Genomic DNA, 21,786 nt, shown 5'->3' on the forward strand with positions numbered 1-21,786 from the left:
TTATTATTATAATTTGTGTATTTTCACACTGCTCTGAGCCAGTAGCCAGGCCATTAAAACATCCATGCCTCTGGGATGGTTGCAGATGTAAAGCAGACAGAGCTTATGATCAGTGGCTCCTTCAGTCTTTTGTAAAAACCTACACTCCTTGAAGAGAGGATGTTGGATTGCAGATGCCATTAATGGTCACCAAATATTCCAAATATTCTTCTGCAATTACTAGCCTTCCTGGCATTCAATTTGGGACCATGCAACTAGTTCAGCCTAATGAATTAAGAGTAGAAGAAAAATATTTTATTTCCAGACCAAGGCAGTTAAAAACCAAATTCCTCCTCTCTCTCTCTTTCCCTGCCACAAGTTGAGATGGGGGCGGCATAAGATGGAAGTCTGGTTCCTTCAGTGACTAGAGAAAGGCCAGCCTCTGACAACTCACATCATACCTTATGTGGATAAAATATAACCTTTTGTTGTGTTAAGCTACTCATATTTCATAGTATCTTAAGATAGCTGGCATTAATTTCCTTGCTTTCTGAGTATAGTTACTCATTTAACTAGTCTAAACTCAAAAAGTTTAGAGATAGATAAAGCCTTAGACATTGTCACAATTTTTTTCATTTATAAGAACTTTTGTCAATTATATGTTTTGGCTTTGTCCTAGGCTGGCATCCCTCATGTTAGCAAAGTATTGGGTTGGCCAAAAAGTTCATTCAGCTTTTTCTGTAAGAAATTTTTGGCCAACCCAATAGCTATAAGCAGTTTCAGGCCTCACATCTGCACATCTTATCATCCAGAGCAAGAGAAAAAGACATCTTTTTGCTCAACATTCTATCCAGTCGAAGAATATCTTTTCTCTGGCTGAACTGTCCATAAACCAAGCATTGTGACATAGATAGTTAAATTATGTCAATTAACTTCAACAAATCAGGGCCCAAGCCTAAAGAAGATGAATCAATCTCTCCCAACCTCATAGCTGTTACAAGTCAAGGGGAAGTTGGAATGGATCTTGCAGAGAAACAGCAATGAAATATACTAAAGAGGTCTTGAATATCCTTAGATCATTTTACTCTATCTTATTGAAAATGTTCATAATGATTTAATGGAATATTTAATGGATTCATAAAGCTTGTAAAGAAAGTCATTTTGTTATACAATACAATCAAGTTTCAAAATAATGAATAATGGTTCAAGTCTAGCAAAATAAGTATTTCTTAAATAGAAATTAAAAACCAATATGTAAGATATCAGTAAGGTCCTCAACCTAGATTTTTAAAAATTATACAAATATAGGTCCAGGTAGGTAAAGATTAGTACTAACTCCTGTAAAATATTAGGGGGTTATAGCTTAACAGGAAACATAATCAATCAGCAATGTGATGAGACCACCCAACAAAGTCAATGTTAAATTGCACAAATGGACATAGAAAATCTACAATGATGCAGTGAAAAATCTCATGTTATTCTATTTAAATGAGACTACTCTTGGAATCTATGTAAAATTCTGGGAATCTGGGAATCACAATTTAAGAGGAATATGGAAAAAATCAGGATCATCTGGAGAAGAATGAACAAATTAAGGAACTTGAAGCTACATCAGTTTCAGAGTAGCTGAAGGAAACATGGAGGATGCTTAGCCATGAAAAGAGGGCTTATGAAGAATTTGTTAATGGTCTTCAGGCTTCTGAAATGCTGTATATTCATGCATATACAACTTGTTTGGAGGGAATCACTAGGACAAAATAATTGAAACACACAAAAAAACAGATTTTAACACTATACAGAAAAGGCTTTTGGAACAGTCAGAGATACATGCAAGAATGAAAGAGGATGCCTCAGGGCAGAAAGCTTTCTCATTACCAGGGTGAGCTCAAGCAGAAGTAAGGCTTTAATTTGTCAGTTGTGATATGGAGAAGATACAAGCCTGCAATGATAGTTGAACAAGATAATATTTATAATCCCTTTAATGTCAGGGTTTCTAGGATAATATGAAATAAGCTAGATTTCTCTACTGGGTAGAAGTAGTCTATTTTAAAGCTTAATTCCATAAAGATGCTGCAATTCCACAATATAGCTTCAGAGAAACAGAAAGAAAATGTCACATTTAAACAATCTTTACTTTTCTAGCTCATGAGAGATTTCATAAATTTTATGATTTCTAAGGACACAGAGAACGTCATATTTCCATTAAGAAACAATTTCATGTAAGTTAGTATCAACTCAAGAAATGTCACTCTCTGCTTGTTAACTGCAGTGACAACATTGGCTAAAATAGAGTGCTTTTAAAGAACTCTGTCCATATCACTGGTTTAAGAATAGAGTGTCTCCAAAGGCATTCACTCAGGGAGTAACAGAGACAGAAAGCCAAGCCAAGAGAGCAGTGGATAATTTCTATTAGCAGTGCATTCACCTTGAGAAATCACCAGCATTTCTTTGACTTTTCTAACTATGACCAATTAACTTGAAATGGATTTTCTACAGCTCTTCTCCTTTACCCCGCTCCCCCACCGCCAAAAAAAAAAGAATCATATCGATTTGTGGCATTGTACTTACTTTTGTCTGGGATGAAGCCACCAAACACTAAAGGTTAGAGCCTAAATTTAGATAGCAGGACCAAATGAAAATGAAGCTCTTATCAGTGAAAAATAATCTCATTGGGAATAAACAAACAAAAACTAATTTATAATACATGTTCCCTACAGCAAGCAGTATCTACTGAAATCCCTTTATCTAAAGTATCTACAAACTACTCACACCTTTTCAAGAGGTCTTAAAAATACACCAAAGATATTCTGGAGAAACTTTAAGTCTACAAATGTGAAAGAATTTCCCATAAAACTACATAATCTGCCTGCAACCAAGTTTTTTCAAAGTTACATTGTTTTCATAAAGTTAAAACTGCCTCTTCCTGTGCTTCTGTGTAATGTCTAAAAGGCATTACTCTTTGGAAGCTAACAGCTTATGTGAAACAAACTAGTAGAGGCCATCACTCTTAACAAACTAATTTTTGAAAGAAACTTTAAAGACTTTGCATTTTACAAAAAGTGAATTATTTACAGTCATTTATTACACATTCTCTCTGCTTTCAGCAGGGCTGGATCTAAGAATCAAAGAAAAGAAAAGCTGCTCCCTGAAACTCACATGAGCTATTTTGCAGGGAATAGTTCCCTTTTCAAGAACAATTTACTGGAAAAATTTATTATCTCTTTTATGAAATTAGGGAAAATATTCAAGAGCTACTACTCGAAAAGCACAAATAAGTGAAAACTGACTTTCAAAGCACTGACATATATTTGTAATTAAACTACTAAATGCATTAAATTACTTCCCAAATTGATAAAAAAATGAATGCTCATTCTATTTTTTAAAACAACCCAACATTTTTGATGAATTACATTGTTAAATAGTTGTGTTTAGACATTTTTCAACTAGTATTTTTACAAAAAATAACAAAAACAGGAAAAAAATTCATACATTTTACAACTTAGTAACATGGGCATTTCTAAATTTCATGTTCATTTAGCTAATATCTAACAGGATTTTTTAAATTTGTAATATTATTCACCAATGTAACAACAAAAAACCTTTCTATTTATACTACTCAAGGCCCAGTTCTAGAACATCTGAGTTTTAGTCCCTTATCATCAACTTGAGTCTAGGGTAGATGGGTGAGGAACTTAGTGTCACAGGGCCAATTCAGCTGTGAAAGGAAGAAAATGGGCTCATGCTAAGTAGGACCTATCCAAACCTGAAGGGCTCGTGCCCTGGCTAATGAGAAAAATACTACCTAACTCAAGCATATTGTATCTATATAGGGATTAAGAATTTTTCTCAAGGAAGCCACAATTTAGATTTTTGTGTAAAATTTCTCAATTCTGCAATGTTAGAATCGACACCAAGATTTTCAAAACACAATGCAGGACAATGTTATAAGAACTAAGCAAAACACACATGCAGGTGAAGGAAACTTTACTTCAGTCCAGAAGCAAATGGTTTGCACCTATGGTCTAGAGAATGCACAGGGCATCAAGAAAAGGGACTCACAATTCTTATTTTCAGACTCCCTCTTCACATTCTTCCCTCCTTTCACACCCTTATTCTCCAAATACCTCCTCTTTTTCTATCCTTTCCAATCCACCCCAGCCTGTCTTTCTTCCTTGAGGAAAAGTAACTAAAACTTCAGGAACACAGAAAGAGGTATATTAGAAAACCAACTCTGAGCTATTTAAATAGGCACTAGAGTCCAGTGTGATTCATTTTCTAAGGGTAATTCATAGCTCTCTCTAGATGTTCCTGCCTGAGCCTAGAATTAACTTTGTGTGGTACAATCTTCATCGTAAAACACAAAACACTAGAAAAACTTTCAGTATGAATAAAACTATTTAGTAGAACTTGACTTCCATATTGATATATGAATCTTCTATACTCCATGCTTATAATTAGAAATGATATTAGAGAGATATTAGATATTAGAAGTTGTAAGTTAGGCAAGACCAAAAAGATTGATCCAGTCTAGTAAAGATGTGTACACCTTGGTTTCCAACTCAATTTGCAAACAAACATCATAAGACAGAGAAAAATAAGGAACAACTTCCCAGTACCTCTCTAATTACTTAGGAAGACATACCTGAAGGTTTAGTGGTGAAAGAAATTCCCAGAAGAATAAGAACTGATAGTAAAAGTCCAAAGCTCCAAGCTTGTTATCTTTTCCTCATTTAGCCAGAAAAGGTCTTGATTATAATGCCTACTAAGCCAGTTGCTTTCTTCCCTAATATAAGAATTACAGTATATGAATTACAGTCCTAATTTTAATATATCACATATGGAGACAGAAGAGTTGCATAAAGGAGAACTAACATTATTTTTTAAGGTTGAAAATTAAATTAAACGGGTTTAGAAAAAGAAAGAATTTTATTAGCGTGAAAAAGAAAACCTTGTATATGAGAGAAATCTCAAACTAGAACATGAAGGAAAGTACTCTTGTTACACAGCTAAAAGAGCACCATTCACTGAAGATTCAGAAAATTAATGAATTCACTATTTGGTCAAGTCTCACTATTTTATAGGATTTGAGGCATTTGTGAAGGGACACAATAAATATTGAGGCTTACGTGATAGATCAGGGTCAGTATGTGAGTTGTAAATGTCAAATCTCAGGCTAGGAAGTTAAAACTTTATTTAGGCATTAGGTTTGGCCACCAGGACTTTCTGTGAGGAACTGGAAACAACTACAACTAAATTTGAATTTTCAGAAAATACATGGTGAGCTACTCATTAGAGACAGAATTTGAAAATTCTTTTCCAAACTGGTTTGGCAAAAGCACAAATCAATTGACCTTTAAAGCAGACTGAAGGTCCATCTGCTCAGGCTAGCCCACTCAAAAGGGCATTCTGAATAATACTGCTCGTTGGTGCATCTGTGCATTTTGAATCATTCTTTTAAAAAATTGTGTATTTGCAACTGTAAATTGTTCTAAGGCAGCCTAAAAGATATCTTTTATAAGAAAAATAATTTTGCATATTTACATATACAAGCCACTCAGCATTTTTAAAATATTATTGAAATATAATTCATGTGAACTATTATATTAGTTTCAGGTTATTACGTAGTGATCTGATATTTGCATATGTTATGAAATGATTACAATAAGTCTAGAAACCATAAAAATTCATTACAATATTATTGACCACATTTTTTATGCTGTATATTACACCCCTGTGGCTTATTTATTTTATAACTGGAAATTTGTACCTCTTAATCCCCTTCATCTATTTTGCCATTCCACCCCTCTATCTTCTAGCAATCACAACTGCTGTATCTATGAGTCTGTTTTCATTTCAGTTTGTTTGTTTTCTTAGATTCCACATATAAGTGAGATCATATGGTATTTGTCATTCTGTCTGACATTTCACTTAGCATAATACTCAGTAGATCCATTCATATTGTTGCAAGTGACAAAATTTCATTTTTATGGCTGAATATCTATCTATAAATCACATCCTCTTTATCTATTCATCTATAAATGGACACCTAGGTTGCTTCCATATCTTGACTGCTGTAAGTAAGGCTATAATAAACATTGGTGTAAATATATCTTTTCCAATTAGTGTTTTTGTTTTCTTACAGTAAATACCCAAAAGAGAAATTGCTGGATCACATGACAGTTCTATTTTTAATTTTTTGAGGCATCTTCATGCTGTTTTCCATAGTGGCTGCACCAATTTACAATCCCACCAATAGAGCACAAGGATTACCTTTTCTCCACACCCTTGCCAACACTTGTTATTTGATGTCTTTTTTACTCTGACAGGTGTGAGGTAGTATCTCACTGTGCTTTTAATTTGCATTTCCCTGATGATTAGTGATGTTGAGGACTTTTTCATGTGCCTGTTGGTCACCTGTATTTCTTCTTTGGAAAAATTTCTACTCAGGTCCTCTGCCCATTTTTTAATCAAGTTGTTTGTTTTCTTTTGATGCTGAGCTTTATGAGTTCTGTGTACATTTTTGATATCAACCCCTATTGGATATATTGTTTGCAAATATCTTCTTCCATTCAGTAGTCTGCCTTTTCATTTTGTTGACAATTTCCTTTGCTGTGAAAATCTTCTTAGTTTGATGTTGTCCCATTTGTTTATTATTGGTTTTGTTTCCCTTGCCTGAGGAGACACATCCAAAAAATGTTGCTAGGACCAATATTAAAGATGTACTACCTATCTTTTCTTCTAGGAGTTTTATGGTGTCAGATCTTACATTTGTCTTTAATCCGTTTTGACTTCATTTTTGTATATGGAATGAGAATGTAATCCAGTTTGATTCTTTATATGTAGCTTTCCAGTTTTCCCAACACTTTATTGAAGAGGCTATATTTTCCTCACTGTATATTCTTGCTTGCTTTGTCATAGATTAATTGACCATATAAATTTCAGTTTATTTCTGGGCTCCCTATTCTGTTCCATTGATCTATATGTCCATTTTTGTGCCACTATCATACCGTTTTGATTACTGTAGCTTTGTAGTACCATTTGAAATCAGGGAGCAGGATATCTGCTTTGTTCTTCTTTCTCAAGGTTTCTTTGGCTATTTGTGGTATTTCTGTTTCCATACAACTTTTAGAATCATTTGTTATACCTCTGTGAAACATGCCTTTGGTATTTTTATAAGGATTACATTGAATCTGTAGATTGCCTTGGGAAGTATGGTTATTTTAACAATGTTAATTATTTCTATCCATGAGCATGGTATAAGTTTCTATCTGTTTTTGTCATTTCCAATTTATTTTATCATTGTATTATAGTTTCAATTTACAAGTCTTTTACCTCTTTGGTTAAATTTATTCTTAGGTATTTCATTCTTTTGATGCAAGTGGAAATGAGATTGTTTTCTTAATTTTTTTCTTCTGATAGTACATTGTTAGTAAAAAGAAACACAATATATTTCTGCACATTAATTTTATATCCAGCAACTTTACTGAATACATTTATTAGTTCTAATAAATTTTTGGTAGCATCTTTAGGATATTGTATATATAGTACCATGTCATCTGCAAACAGGGACAATTTTACTTCTTCCTTTCATGTTTTGATTCCTTTTATTTGTTTTTCTTGTTTTATTGCTGTGTCTAGAACTTCCAATACTATAGTGAGAGTGGGCATCCAGGTTTTATTCCTGGTCTTAGAGAAAATGCTTTCAGCTTTTCACCATTACATATGATGTTCATTGTATGTTTGCCATATATGATCTTTATGATGTTGAGGTATGGTCACTCTAAATCCACTTTGTTGAAAGTTTTTTGTTTTTTTTTTAAATCATAAATGGATGTTGAATTTTCTCGAAAGCTATTTCTGCATCTGTTGAGATGATCATGGGCTTTTTATCCTTCATTGTGTTAATGTACTATATCACATTGATTGATTTGTGGGTATTGAACCATCCTTGCATCCCTGGGATAAATCCCACTTGATCATGGTTTATGATGCTTTTAAGGTACTATTGAATTTGGTTTGCTAATATTGTGTTGAAGACTTTTGCATGAACACTTATCAGTGATACTGTCCTATAATTTGTGTGTGTGTGTGGAGTCTTTGTCTGGATTTACTATTAGGATGATGCTGGCCTCATAGAATGAGTTTGGAAGTATTCTTTCCTCTGCAATTGTCTGGAATATTTTGAGAAGGATAGATAACTTTTCTTTAACCACTGAAGTTGTCTGGTGCTGGACTTTGGGTTGTTGGAAGTATTTTAATTAATGAATCAATTTTGTTACTGATAATCAGTCTGTCTATATTTTTTATTTCTTCCTGCTTCAGTCTTGGGAATTTATCCATTTCTTCTAGGCTGTCCATTTTATTGACATATAATTGTTCATAGTAATCTCCTATGGTCCTTTGTATTTCTGTGGTTTTAGTTATAACTTCTCTTTTGTTTCAATTTTATCTATTTGGGCTTCCTCTCTTCTTCTTGTTGAGTCTGGCTAAAGGTTTATTAGTTTTGCTTATCTTTTCAAAGAATCAGCTCTTAGTTCCATTGATATTTTCTAGTTTTTCTTTTTTAGTCTCTATTTCACTTATTTCTTCTCTGGTCTGTATTATTTCTTTCCTTCTATTAACTTTGAGTTTTATTTGTTCTTCTTTTTCCAGTTGTTTCCCATGTAAGGTTAAGTTGTTTATTTAAGATTTTTTATGTTTCCTGAGTCATTCTTCTATGGCTATAAACTTTCCTCTTGGGACTGCTTTTGCTGTATGTTTCCTGAGTCATTCTTCTATGGCTATAAACTTTCCTCTTGGGACTGCTTTTGCTGTATCCCATAGACTTTTTTTTGTTTGTTTTGTTATTAATTAATTAATTTATTTATTTATGTTACTGGCTGTGTTGGGTCTTTGATGCTGCACATGGGCTTTCTCTAGTTGTGGCCAGCGGGGGCTACTCTTCGTTGTGGTGCATGGGCTTCTCATTGCAGTGGCCTTTCTTGTTGCAGAGCACGGGCTCTAGGTGCGTGGGCTTCAGTAGTTGCAGCACATGGGTTCAATAGTTGTGGCTCATGGGCTCTAGAGCACAGGCTTAATAGTTGTGGTGCATGGGCTTAGTTGCTCCGTGGCATGTGGTATCTTCCTGGGGCAGGGATTGAATCTGTGCCCCCTGCACTGGCAGGCAGATTCTTACCCACTGCGCCACTTAGGAAGTCCCATGTATCCCACAGACTTTGGATTGTTGTGTTTCCATTTCCATCCGTCACTAGTTTTTTTTGTTTTATTTTGTTTTGTTTTTATTTCCTGTTTCATTTCTTCAGTGATCCATTGATTGTTTAGTAGCATGTAGTTTAGACCACGTTTGTATTTTCTCCAGTTTTTCTGTTGTAGTTGTTCTTAATTTCTAGTCTCATACCATGTGTCAGAAAAGATGCTTGATATGATTTTAATCTTGTTAAATTTCAATTTACATCTTACTTTGTGGCCTAGCTTGTGATATATCCTGGAGAATGTTCCATATACACTTGAAAAGAATGTGTATGCTGACATTTTTGAATGAAATGTTTTATATCTATATATATTTAAATGTTTGTTATATGTATACATATATTTAAGTCCACCTAATCTAATGTTGTTTAAGGCCTGTTTTTCCTTATTGATTTTCTGTCTGAATGATTTGTTCATTGATGAAAGTGGAGTGCTAAAGTCCTCTACTACTATTGAGCTACCAATAATTTCTCTTTAATGTTTGTTAATATTGCTGTATATTTTTCAGCACTCCAATGTTGGGTGAATATGTATTTAAAATTGTTATATCTGCTTGTTGGATTGATCCCTTTATCATTATGAAAATTTCTTCTTTGTTTCTTATTACAGTATTTATTTTAAAGTCTATTTTGTTTGACATAAGTATTGCTACCACAGCTTTCTTTTTTTTTCCATTTGCATGGAATACCATTTTTCATAACTTCACATTCACACTGTGTGTGTCTAGATAAGAAATGAGTCTCTTGTAGGCAGTATATATATGGGTCTTGTTTTTGTATCCATTCAGCTACCCCATGTCTTTTGATTAGGGCATTTAGTCCATTGACATTTAAAGTTATTATTGATATGTATGTCCTTACTGCCATTTTGTCAGTTGTTTTCTTGTTGTTTCTCTAGTTCTTATTCCTTTCCTTTGCTTTCTTCCCTTATAATTTGATGACTATCTTTAGTGTTGTGTTGGATTTTTTTTTTCTTTTTTATGTGTATATAGTATAGGTTTTGTGTGTATATAGTATAGGTTTTGGGTTTGTGATTACCATGAAGTTCATATATAACAATCTATGTATATATGTGATTATTTTAAGCCGATTATCTCTTACATTTGAACACATTACATCCACTCTACATTTTTACTCCCCTTCCCCATGTTTAATGCTTTTGACATCATATTCTACATCTGTTTGAATATCCTTTACTTTTTGTGGGTATGAATGATTTTACTACCTTTGTCTTTCACCATTCCTACTAGCTTTATAAGTGTTTGACACACTACATTTACCATATATGTGCCTTTACCTGTGAGATTTTACCTTTAATAATTTTTATTTTTCTAGTTGTGGCCTTTTATTTTGTGCTTAGAGATGTTCCTTCAATATTCCTTATAAAGCCAGAACAGTGGTTCTGAACTCTTTTCACTTTTGCATTTCTGTAAAACTCTTTATCTCTCCTTCAACTCTGAATGATAACCTTGCTGGGTATTATTAGTTGTAGGTGTTTTTCTTTCATCACTTTGAATATATTGTGCCACTCCCTTCTGGCCTGCAAAGTTTCTGCTGAAAAGTCAGCTGACAATCTATGGGAGTTACCTTGCATGTAACTAGTTGATTTTCTCTTGCCTCTTCTAAGATTTTCTATTCATTTTTCATTTCTGATATTTTAACTATGATGTGTCTTGATGTGAACCTCTTTGGGTTTATCTTGTTTGGAACTCTCTGTGCTTCCTGGACCTTGATGTCTATTTCTTTCCCCATAGGAAGTTTTCAGCTATTATTTCTTCAAATAAGTTCTCTGCTCCTTTCTCTCTCTTCTTCTTCTAGAGTCTCTATGATGCAAATGTTAGTGTATTTGATGTTATTCTAGAGTTCTCTTAAACGATTTTATTTATTTATTTATTTATTCTGTTTTCATTGGAGTATAGTTGATTTACAGTGTTTCAGGTATACAGCACAGTGATTCAATTTCATATATTCAATATATAAGAATATATATATATTTCTTTTTCAGATTTTTTCTATCACAGGTAATTACAAGATATTAAATATAGTCCCCTGTGCTATATAGTAGGTCCTTGTTTTTCATCTATTTTATACATAGTAGTCTGTATCTGTTAATCTCAGATTCCCAATTTATCCCTTCTTGTTTGGTGACCATAAGTTTATTTCCTATGTCTGTGAGTCTATTTCTGTTTTATAAATAAGTTTATTTGTATCTTTTTTTTGGATTCCACATATAAGTGATATATGATATTTGTCTTTCTCTGTCTGACTTACTTCACTTAGTATGATAATTTCTAGGTCCACCCACATTGCTGAAAATGGCATTATTTCATTCTTTTTTTATGGTTGAGTAGTATGTTTGTGTGTGTGTGTGTGTTTGTGTGTGTGTGTGTGTATGTGTGTGTGTGTGTGTATATGTGTGTGTGTGTGTGTGTGTATCCATTCATCTGTCAATGGACATTTAGGTTGCTTCCATGCCTTGGTTGTTGTAAATAGTACTGCTATGAACATTGGGTTGCACACACGTTTTCGAATTAGACTTTTTGTCTTTTGCAGATGTATGTCCAGGAGTGGGAGTGCTGGATCATACGGTAACACTATTTTTAGTTTTTTAAAATACTGTTCTCCATAGTGGCTATACCAGTTTACATTCCCACCAACAGTGTAGGAATGTCCCCTTCTCTCGACACCCTCTTCAGCATTTATTGTGTGTAGATCTTTTTTTTTTTAAATATGTTTATGACATTATTTAAATTAGGTTACCATGTTACAAATTATACGTACACTATTAATTCTATTTTTTTTAATTTATTTATTTATTGGCTGTGCTGGGTCTTCATTGCTGCACACAGGCTTTCTCTAGCTGCACGAGTTGGGGGCTACTCTCCATTGTGGTGTGCGGGCTCCTCACTGCGGTGGCTTCTCTTGCTGCAGAGCATGGGCTCTAGGTGCGTGAGCTTCAGTAGTTGAGGCTCCTGGGCAGGCTCAATAGTTGTGGCACATGGGCTTAGTTGCTCCGCGGCATGTGGTATCTTCCCGGGGCAAGGCTCGAACCTGTGTCCCCTGCATTGGCAGGCAGATTCTTAACCACTGTACTACCTAGGAAGTCCGTGTGTAGATCTTTTGATGATGGCCATTCTGACTGGTGTGATTTGATACCTCATTGTAGTTTTGATTTGCATTTCTCTAATAATTAGTGATGTTGAGCATCTTATCAAGTGTCTCTTGGCCATATGTATGTTTTCTTGGAAGAAATGTCTATTCAGGTCTTCTGCCCATTTTTTGATTGAGTTCTTTCTTTTTCTTATATTAAGCTGCATGAGCTGGTTGTATATTTTGGAAATTAGTCTCTTGCTGGTTGCATCATTTACAAATACTTTCTCTCATTCTGTAGACTGTCTTTTCATTTTGTTTATGGTTTCCTTTGTTGTGCAAAATCCTTTGATTCTAATTAGGTTCGATTCGTTTGTTTTTGTTTCTATTTTCATTACTTGAGGAGCCGGATCCAAAAAATTATTTCTGTGATTTATAGCAAAGAGTGTTCTGCCTATGTTTTTCTCTAGGAGTTTTATACTACCCAGTATTACATTTAGGTCTTTACTCTATTTTGAGTTTACTTTCATATACGGTGTTAGAGAATGTTCTAATTTCATTTTTTTACATGTAGCTATCCATTTTTCCCAGTACCACTTATTGAAGAGGCTGTCTTTCCTCCATCGTATATTCTTGCCTCCTTTGTTGACCACAAGTGCTTTATTTCTGGGATTTCTTTCCTATTGCATTGATGTATGTATCTGTTTTTGTGCCAGTACCATACTGTTGTGATTACTGTAGCTTTGTAGTATAGTCTGAAGTCAGATAGTGTGATTCCTTCAGCTCCATTCTTCTTTCTCAAGATTGTTTTGCCAATTTTGGATAATCTCCAAAGACTGACCTGAGAAAAAAATAGAAAATATGAACAGATGAATCACAAGTACTAAAATTAAATCAGTAATTTAAAATCTCCCAAGAATATGAGTCCAGGACCAGATGCCTTCATAGGTGAATTCTACCAAACATTTAGAGAAGAGTCAACACCTATCCCTCTGAAACTCTTCCAAAACATTGCAGAGGAAGGAACACTTCCAAACTCATTCTATGAGCCACCATCACCCTGATACCAAACCAGACAGATATCACAAAAAAAGAAAATTACAGGCCAGTATCACTGATGAACAAAGATGCAAAAATTCTGAATAAAATACTAGCAAATTGAATCCAGCAATATATTAAAAGGATCATACACCATGATCAAGTGGGATTTATCCCAGGGATGCAAGGCTTTTTCAATATTCACAAATCAATCAATGTGATGCACCACATGAACAAATTGAAGAACAAAAATCATATGATTATCTCAATAGATGCAGAAAAAGCTTTTGACAAAACTCAACATCAATTTATGATAAAAACTCTCAACAAATTGGGTATAGAGGAAACCTACCTCAACATAATAAAGGCCATATATGACAAACCTACAGCTAATAGCATACTCAGTGGTGAAAAGCTGAAAGCATTCCCTCTAAAATAAGGAATGAGATGAGGGTGTCCACTCTTGCTACTTTTATTCTACATAGTTTTCGAAGGCCTAGCGATAGCAATCAAAGAAGAAAATGAAATAAAAGGAATCCAAATTAGAAAAGAAGTAAAACTGTCACTGTCTGCAGATGACATATTATACATAGAAAATCCTAAAGATGCTACCAGAAAACTACTAGAGCTCATCAGTGAATTCAGTGAAGTTGAAGGACACAAAATTTATATACAGAAATCAGTTGCATTTCTATACACTAACAACAAAGATCAGAAAGAGAAATTAAGGAAACAATCCCACTTACTATCATATCAAAAAAAAATATTTAGGAATAATTCTACCTAAGGAGGCAAAAAACCTATACTCCAAAAATTATAAGATGCTGATGAAAGAGACTGAATATCACACAAACAGATGGAAAGATACACTGTGTTCTTGGGTTGGAAAAATCAATATTGTCAAAATGACTATACTACCAAAGGCAATCTATAGATTCAATGCAATCCCTGTCAAATTACCAGAACTGGAACTGTCCTCATTTTTAAAAATTCTTTTTTCTTTTTTCTCTTCAGCTTGGATGATTTCCACTACTCTGTCTTCCAGCTCACTGATCTGTTCCCCTGTATCATTTAATCTTGATTAAATATTGATTCCTTGTAGTGTTTTTTCTCTTCAGTTATTATATTCTTTAGCTCTGTTTGGTTCTTTTTTATATATAATTTCTCAATCTTTGTTGAAATTTTTAGTGTCTTCATCCATTCTTCTCCTGAGTTCAGTGATTATCTTTATGATCATTACATTGTACTCCTTATTGGATAGATTGCTTACCTGTACTTTGTTTCGTTCTTTTCCTGAGTTTATGTCTTGTTCCTTCATTTAGACCAAATTCCTCTATCTCTTTATTTTGCCTAATTCTGTATTTATTTCTACATTTTAGGTAATGTAGGCTGAAAAAATGCACAACCTAAAAGTTGAGAGTTATGTTTTATTCCACAGACAAAACTGAGGACTTAAGCCTGGGACACAGAATCTCAGATAACTCTGAGAGACTGCTCCAAAGAGGTAAAGAAGGGAGTCAGGATATATGGAGTTTTTGCAACAAAAACCAAGTAGTCAGAACCTCAAAACATTACTATTAATTAAAGAAAACCAGATATCTCAAGTTAAGGAACTTATCACTTTCCTATGAATGGGAAGATATAAAGTCTGGGCTCAGTGAAATCATTCCTTTGATATGTATCTCAGCTATCTGGGGCTAGTATCCTGTGCTTCTCATCCTGAGTCTCCTCAGGGTGCACTGTTGGAGATGGCTGTAGTGGCTGACTGCTAGATGGGGGAGAGGGGCCTTCCTGTCTCCATCCTGAGTTCCCTCAGGGCCCACTGTCAGGGTGGCTGTAATGTGATGGCTTGATGGCTGCAACATCCTTTGTTTACTGATACGGCAGTCAATATTTTTCATTCACAGTAGGTTAGTTGTTTCCTGATCTTGAAGAATAGCTTTATGTAGAAGATGTCTTATGGAACCCAGCAGCACACTCCCCTCAGGTCACGAGAGGTATATGTTCTAGGGGTACCCCTTATGTGAGCTGCATAAGGCCTCCTGTTGTGGCAATCTGACTACTGTGGGCACACTGGTAGGCAGAGCTGGACCCAGCCAGTTTGTCTGTGAGGCCATGCCTTATGGGGTCACTGTGGGCCCACTGGAGGGTGGGGTAAGCTTCCTGCATGGTTGGCTATGTTGCTTATGGGGACTTTGGGCCTGCTGCTGGCCCACTGGTGGGCAGGGCCAAATCCCTGCTCATCTGTGTGGGCCTGTGGGGGCATGGGGCTTGTGCCAGACCATTGGAAGGTGGAGCTCGGTCCCTATGTGACTGTCTGCATGGCCTGGTAGGGCTTGGTCTGGTTCCACCCTGCTGAAGAATGGGACCAGGTCACTGCATAGCTGCCTGTGCATGCTGGGGTGCTATGGACTGGTGCCAACTCACTGGAGGGAGGGGTCAGTTCCCCATATGACTGTCAATGTGGCCCAGTGAGGGGCCTTTGTGCTGGTACTTGTCTGCTGGAGGTCAGGGCCGGGTCCCCAAGCAGCTGTCAGCATGGCTCAGGGGGCTCAGATCTGGGTCCCCAGGTGGGCTCAGGGCTGGTGTTGTCCTGCTGGTGGGTGGGGTTGGTCCCTGATACTAATAGGCTGGAGGGAGAGTTCCAATTGGTATATGCCAGCACTAGCATTGTCATGGTAGAACAAGCTCCTAAAAATGGCTGCCTCCAGTGTCTCCAACCTCAAGAGATCCCAGTTCCTCTTACCTCTCCAGCAGGCTCTCCAAGGTCAGCAAGTGGGTCTGATTCAGGCTCCTTTTAAACTACTGCTTCTGTACTAGTACTCAGATCATGTGACATTTTGCATGAACCCTCTAAGGGGGGCATCTATTTCCTACAGCACTCCATTCTCCCAAGTGTAAGCCCTGCTGGTTTGCAATACCAGATGTTCTGGGGGATCTCCTCAGTGTAGGACCACTGGGCTGCGGAGTCCAATATGGGGCTCAAACCTCTTGCTCTTTGGAGAAGATCTCTACAGCTTTCATTTGTGTGTTGTCAACCTGGAGGTTTTGGTCCTGGGTATACTGCATCTCTGCTCCTCCTACCCACTGCACTGTGGTTTCTTCTTTATGTCTTTAGTTGTGGTAAATATTTTCTGCTAGTCTTCAGGTCATTCTGATACAGTTGCTCTATAAGTAGTTATAATTTTGGTGTGCTCTTGGGAGGAGGTGAGTTTAGGATCTTCCTAGGTGAAATCTTGACCTCCTCTCCTCCATTCAAAAATTTTAATTTTAGTCTATTTAACACATCATACACCTTGTTTTTCAATGTACTTCTTAAACTCACAAAAAAAATATTGTACTAAGCTAACAATTATGGGGAGGAAAATAATCCATGCAAAAACATATAATTAAGATGAAATTTCTAATATAAGAAATATTACTTCTTGCCTTTCTGAGGAAATGCTCTTTATTCTTTTGTATCTATGTCTACACCCAGAATTTACATTTCATTCATACACAAAAATTGATCTGGGCAACATAAGTCCAATTGTCTCAAATAAACTACAGATTTTTGACAAGAAAGTGATATTTGAAACAACATACAGTTGGGATTTTAAAAATTGGAATTCATGTATTTTTATACAGTAATGGAGAAGAGAAGGTCAGGAAGCTTTTTTCTACCCACACACAACACATTTTTAGGGGACATCTGGGCAGGTGCTTTAAATGTTTTCTTCAAGCAGAGATGATGTTCTAATTTATATATAAGATATTCTCTTTCACATCTGTGGCACATATCAAGCTGCATATACCTTATTTTTGCAGGCAACATTTTGTGAATTTACATAACACACTCTGTTAACGTGTCTCAGTTTGAGATTACTCCATAGATTAACCTAAGATGTTGGTACCTCTTGTTTCCTCAGTTTTTAGAGCATCATCTACAAGAGACCATTGTTCTACCCTGAGATATCTCTGGCACTTGTATATTACCTGCCATCTGTTTGTCACATCATGCTTGCTAAACATTCCTCACATTTTAATGCTGAATCATGATCACGTTCTAAAATTCACCATATAATATACTTCCTGAAGATGGGAAACCAGACATAGGGCTACAAGTAGTTCTAGGCCAGCTTCTCCACCTTCTAAACTAATGCTTCTTCCCAGCTAAGTTCCATAATAAGCTCTAGGGAAGTAAATCCCAAAATCGTTATTAATGGAAATTTAGTTGCTGCTTATTTTCATTAGCTTGAAGCTCTATGGTTTGAGAGTCAAGAAATCCTAATTTGTATATAGGCTGACAAACCTTGGGAAAGTAACTTAACCTTCTAAGTTTCAGTTACATAAATAAAAGTTATAATAATGTATTGTCTTGATGTGAAGGATTATTGTAATAATTAAGTGAGATATGTATACAAAATATTTATTATAATATCTAGCATAGAGTAGGGACAGTAGTATTATTAATTAATATAAAGAAATAGATTTATTAGATGGATTCAAAAAAACAAAAAAAGAAAAAAGAAATAGACTTAAAAGGTAACATCCAAAAATACTGTAAAAACTGCATGTCTTTAGAATGATGTTATTTAACACTGTAGCATAACAGTTTCAGCAGTTCCAAAAGGGAGAGTACCCAACCAACTTATGTGGCAAATTTAAGGAAATTTGAAAATCCACCTTCCTTCAAAAAGGAAAATGCCACGAAATGCAAGGTGAGCAGAATTCTTTTGATGAATATTTATTGAGCAATTAGCTTACACACAGCCTTGTGTGGGAAAGTTGTCAGCAATAACTCCTTTCCTTCAAAACACGTATAATTTATTGTGATATGCACACACAAAATTGAAATGCAAGTGATAAGAAATAAAGAGAATATTCCAAAGGAAAGAAAGGAAAGAACACGCAACAGACACAAAGGAAAACATGCTATAGGAATATTGAGCAAAACAGCACGACTGAAGCATTTTCAAGGTTGAGGCCAGCTACAACGAAGGAGCTTGGATATAAAGATTAAGGGTTTGGATTTTATACTGTGAGAAACAGAGTGCTACTAAAGACCCAAAGCTGAACAGTGATGGACTCAATCTGACTTTTAGGAAGATTGATCTGGCAGTGATGCTTATGACCCAGCGAAGTGGGGAAAGACTGAAGACATGGAAATCAGATGGAAAGCTAATTCATTAGTTCAATGAAGACATAATAAAAGACTAAGAAATGTTAGTGTCTATCAGAATAAAAATTTCAGAAAGGTTATTTTAAAAAATCAATAACCTTAATAACTGATTAGATATGAAGGAAAGAAAGAAATTAAAGATGACCATTACGGTCTTAAGGTGCCATATGAACAAGTCAACTCAGACATAATGTTCTTTGATGGAGATTATTTGTAAGAGCTAGCTCTTACCCAGCACTTACCACATGCCAGACACTCTTCTAGTTGTCACATACATTAACTTATTTAGTACTCACAATAACACCATGAGTTAAATATTATTATTGTACCATTTTTTAGCTAACACCTGGGGAAGAGGGAAGTTAAATGAAAAAAAAAGAAAAAAACTAAAGACACACAACCAGTTATGCAACAATGCCAGATTTGAACCCAAGTTGTCTGGCCCCAAGGTAAATGGCTTTTTACACTACATATACTGACCTTCACCATTTCTACAGGAAGGACAACACACTGCTATCATCAGGTGTAATACTCACAAAAACGGTTCCCTCCTAAGACTGGTACAGTATTTGTACAATACTCCTTCCTTCCAAGATTCTGCTTCAAAACTCAGTTCCAAAAACCATAACCCATGAACTAAGACCAGTTAGAAATTATATTTTATCCTTACCTTTTTTATAATCTAGTCAATGCCAAAGAGATGAAAAGCTGCCAAATATTAAAATTAGAAATAGTGGTCTGAAACTGACAGCATAATTACAGGAAGTTAGACATGTCAGATTTCATGAGTACTCTGAAATAGAAGACTCTCCTGTAAAGACATTTAATTTTTCCATATTTTATGCCACAATGTTATTTTTATAATTTATTGTGTTTCAAAACATAATTAGAGGTTCAAAATCAGTGAATTGCCGGTGCTCCTCACCGTGGAGTATAGTTGTAGTCCACAGGATATCAGACATGAAGTGATTAAGGAATAATTCCTTGGAACTGCTACACCCTTGTGGGTGGAGGAAGGAGCTACGTTTGATGCCATTACAGTATCATGGAAATGGGATCTGCTTTCAACTTGGGCTCCAGGTTGTAACTAACATTTCCTAGTTCAGAATGTTCCTTCCCTCATCTCTGAATACAACACCAGTTATGGCATACAGTACAAAGAAGCAGGACAGAATACCTAAGTTAAAAATAGAGTTTTGGAGTGGCATGCAGAAATAGGGCAGCCAACCAATATTTTTTTAGCTACATTAGAAAACCATTCTGTGACCAAAAATTTAAATGATAACATGTATTTAAAGCATAAAATGTTTTTACACACACACATACACACACACACAGAATCTTATTTAATTCTCATAATAGCCCTATCGGGTAGATGCTATTATTATCAACAGTTTACAGATAAGGAAACTCAGACATAAAAATATTAAGTAATTTTGAAAGGTCACATAGCTTGTAAGTGGCAGAGTCAGGATAAAAAATACAGGTAATCTGGCTTCCAAGTAGACACTTTTAACTCTTACATAGCCATTTGTCAGTGCACATTGGAACAAAGCAGACCTTTCAAATATATTCACAGAACTTTCAGAAAGTACTTTTTCAACATTTGTAAATGAAAAGACTCAGGAATATCTGCCATCAGTATTAAGAGCTCTCAAAGACTTCTCTGGACACTGAGGGCTCCCGGGCTTCTCCAGCACTTATCACTTTCCTCATCTGTAAAATGGAGATGAGCCCTATACCTGGGTTTTTATGAGGATGTACATGACATGAGTGTATACAGCACACAGAGTTGCTCGATGTGCACTGCCTTTCGCTATTAAGAGAATGGAAGAGGAGAAGAATCAAGATTGCAGAGTAGGAGGACGTGTGCTCACTCCCTCTTGCAAGAGCACCAGAATTACAACTAACTGCTGAACAATCAATGACAGAAAGACACTGGAACTCACCCAAAAAAAACACCCCACATCCAGAAACAAAGGAGAAGGCACAATGAGATGGTAGGAGGGGCGTAATCACATTAATATCAAATCCCATAAATGCTGGGTGGGTGACTCACAAGTTGGAGAACAGTTATACCGCAGAATTCCTAAGGGTTCTGAGCCCCATGGCATGCTTCCTAACCTGGGGGTCCAGCAACGGGAGGAGGAATCCCCAGAGAATCAGACTTTGAAAGACAGTGGGATTTGATTGCAGGACCTCCACAGGACTGGGAGAAACAGAGACTCCACTCTTGGAAGGCACACAAAAAAGTGTGCAAATGAGGACCAAGGGGGAAGGAGCAGTGACACCATAGAAGAATGAACCAGACCTACCTGCTGGTGTTGGAGGGTTGCCTGCAGAGGTAGGGGGTGGCTGTGGCTCACTGAGGGGACAGGGGCTCTGGCGGCAGGGGTTCTGAGAACTGCTCATTAGCATGAGCCCTACAGAGTCCACCATTAGCCCCATCAAAGAGCCTGTAAGCCCCAGTGCTGGGTCGCCTCAGGCCAAATGACCACCAGTGTGGGAACACAGCCCCACCCATTGGCAGACAAGCAGATTAAAGTGTCACTGAGCTCCAACCACCAAGTCCAATTAAAGTTTTACTGCGCTCCACCCACTCAGCCCAATCCACCATCAATCCCTCCCATCAGGAAGCACCCACAAGCCTCCTAGATGGCTTCCTCCACAAGAGGGCACACAGCAGTATCAAGCAGTATCAGCAGTATTTCATCCTGTGGAACTGAAAATCACAGCCACAGAAAGACAGAGAAAATAAAAGGCAAAAGACTTTATACCAGATGAAGGGACAAGAGAAAACACCAGAAAAACAACTAAATGAAGAGGAGATAGGCACTCTTCCGGAAAAAGAATTCAGAATAATGATGGTGAAGATGATCCAGGACTTTGAAAAAAGACTGGATGCAAAGATCAAAAAGTTGCAAGAAAAGTTTACCAAAGACCTAGAAGAATTAAAGAACAAACAAACAGAGATATGCAACACAAAAACTGAAAAGAAAAATACACTAGAATGAACGAATAGCAGATTAACTGAGGCAGAAGGGCAAATACATGACCTGGAAGACAGAACGGTGATAATCACAGATGCAGAAAAGAATAAAGAAAAAAGAATGAAAAGAACTGATGACAGCCTAAGAGACCTCTGGGACAACATTAAATGCACCAACATTCGCATTACATGGGTCCCAGAAGGAGAAGAGAGAGAGAAAGGACCCAAGAAAATATTGGAAGAGATTATAGTTGAAAACTTCCCTCACATGGGAGAGGAAA

The sequence above is a fragment of the Hippopotamus amphibius genome, chromosome 10, assembly GCF_030028045.1.
Source record: "Hippopotamus amphibius kiboko isolate mHipAmp2 chromosome 10, mHipAmp2.hap2, whole genome shotgun sequence".
NCBI classification, from domain to species: Eukaryota; Metazoa; Chordata; class Mammalia; order Artiodactyla; family Hippopotamidae; genus Hippopotamus; species Hippopotamus amphibius.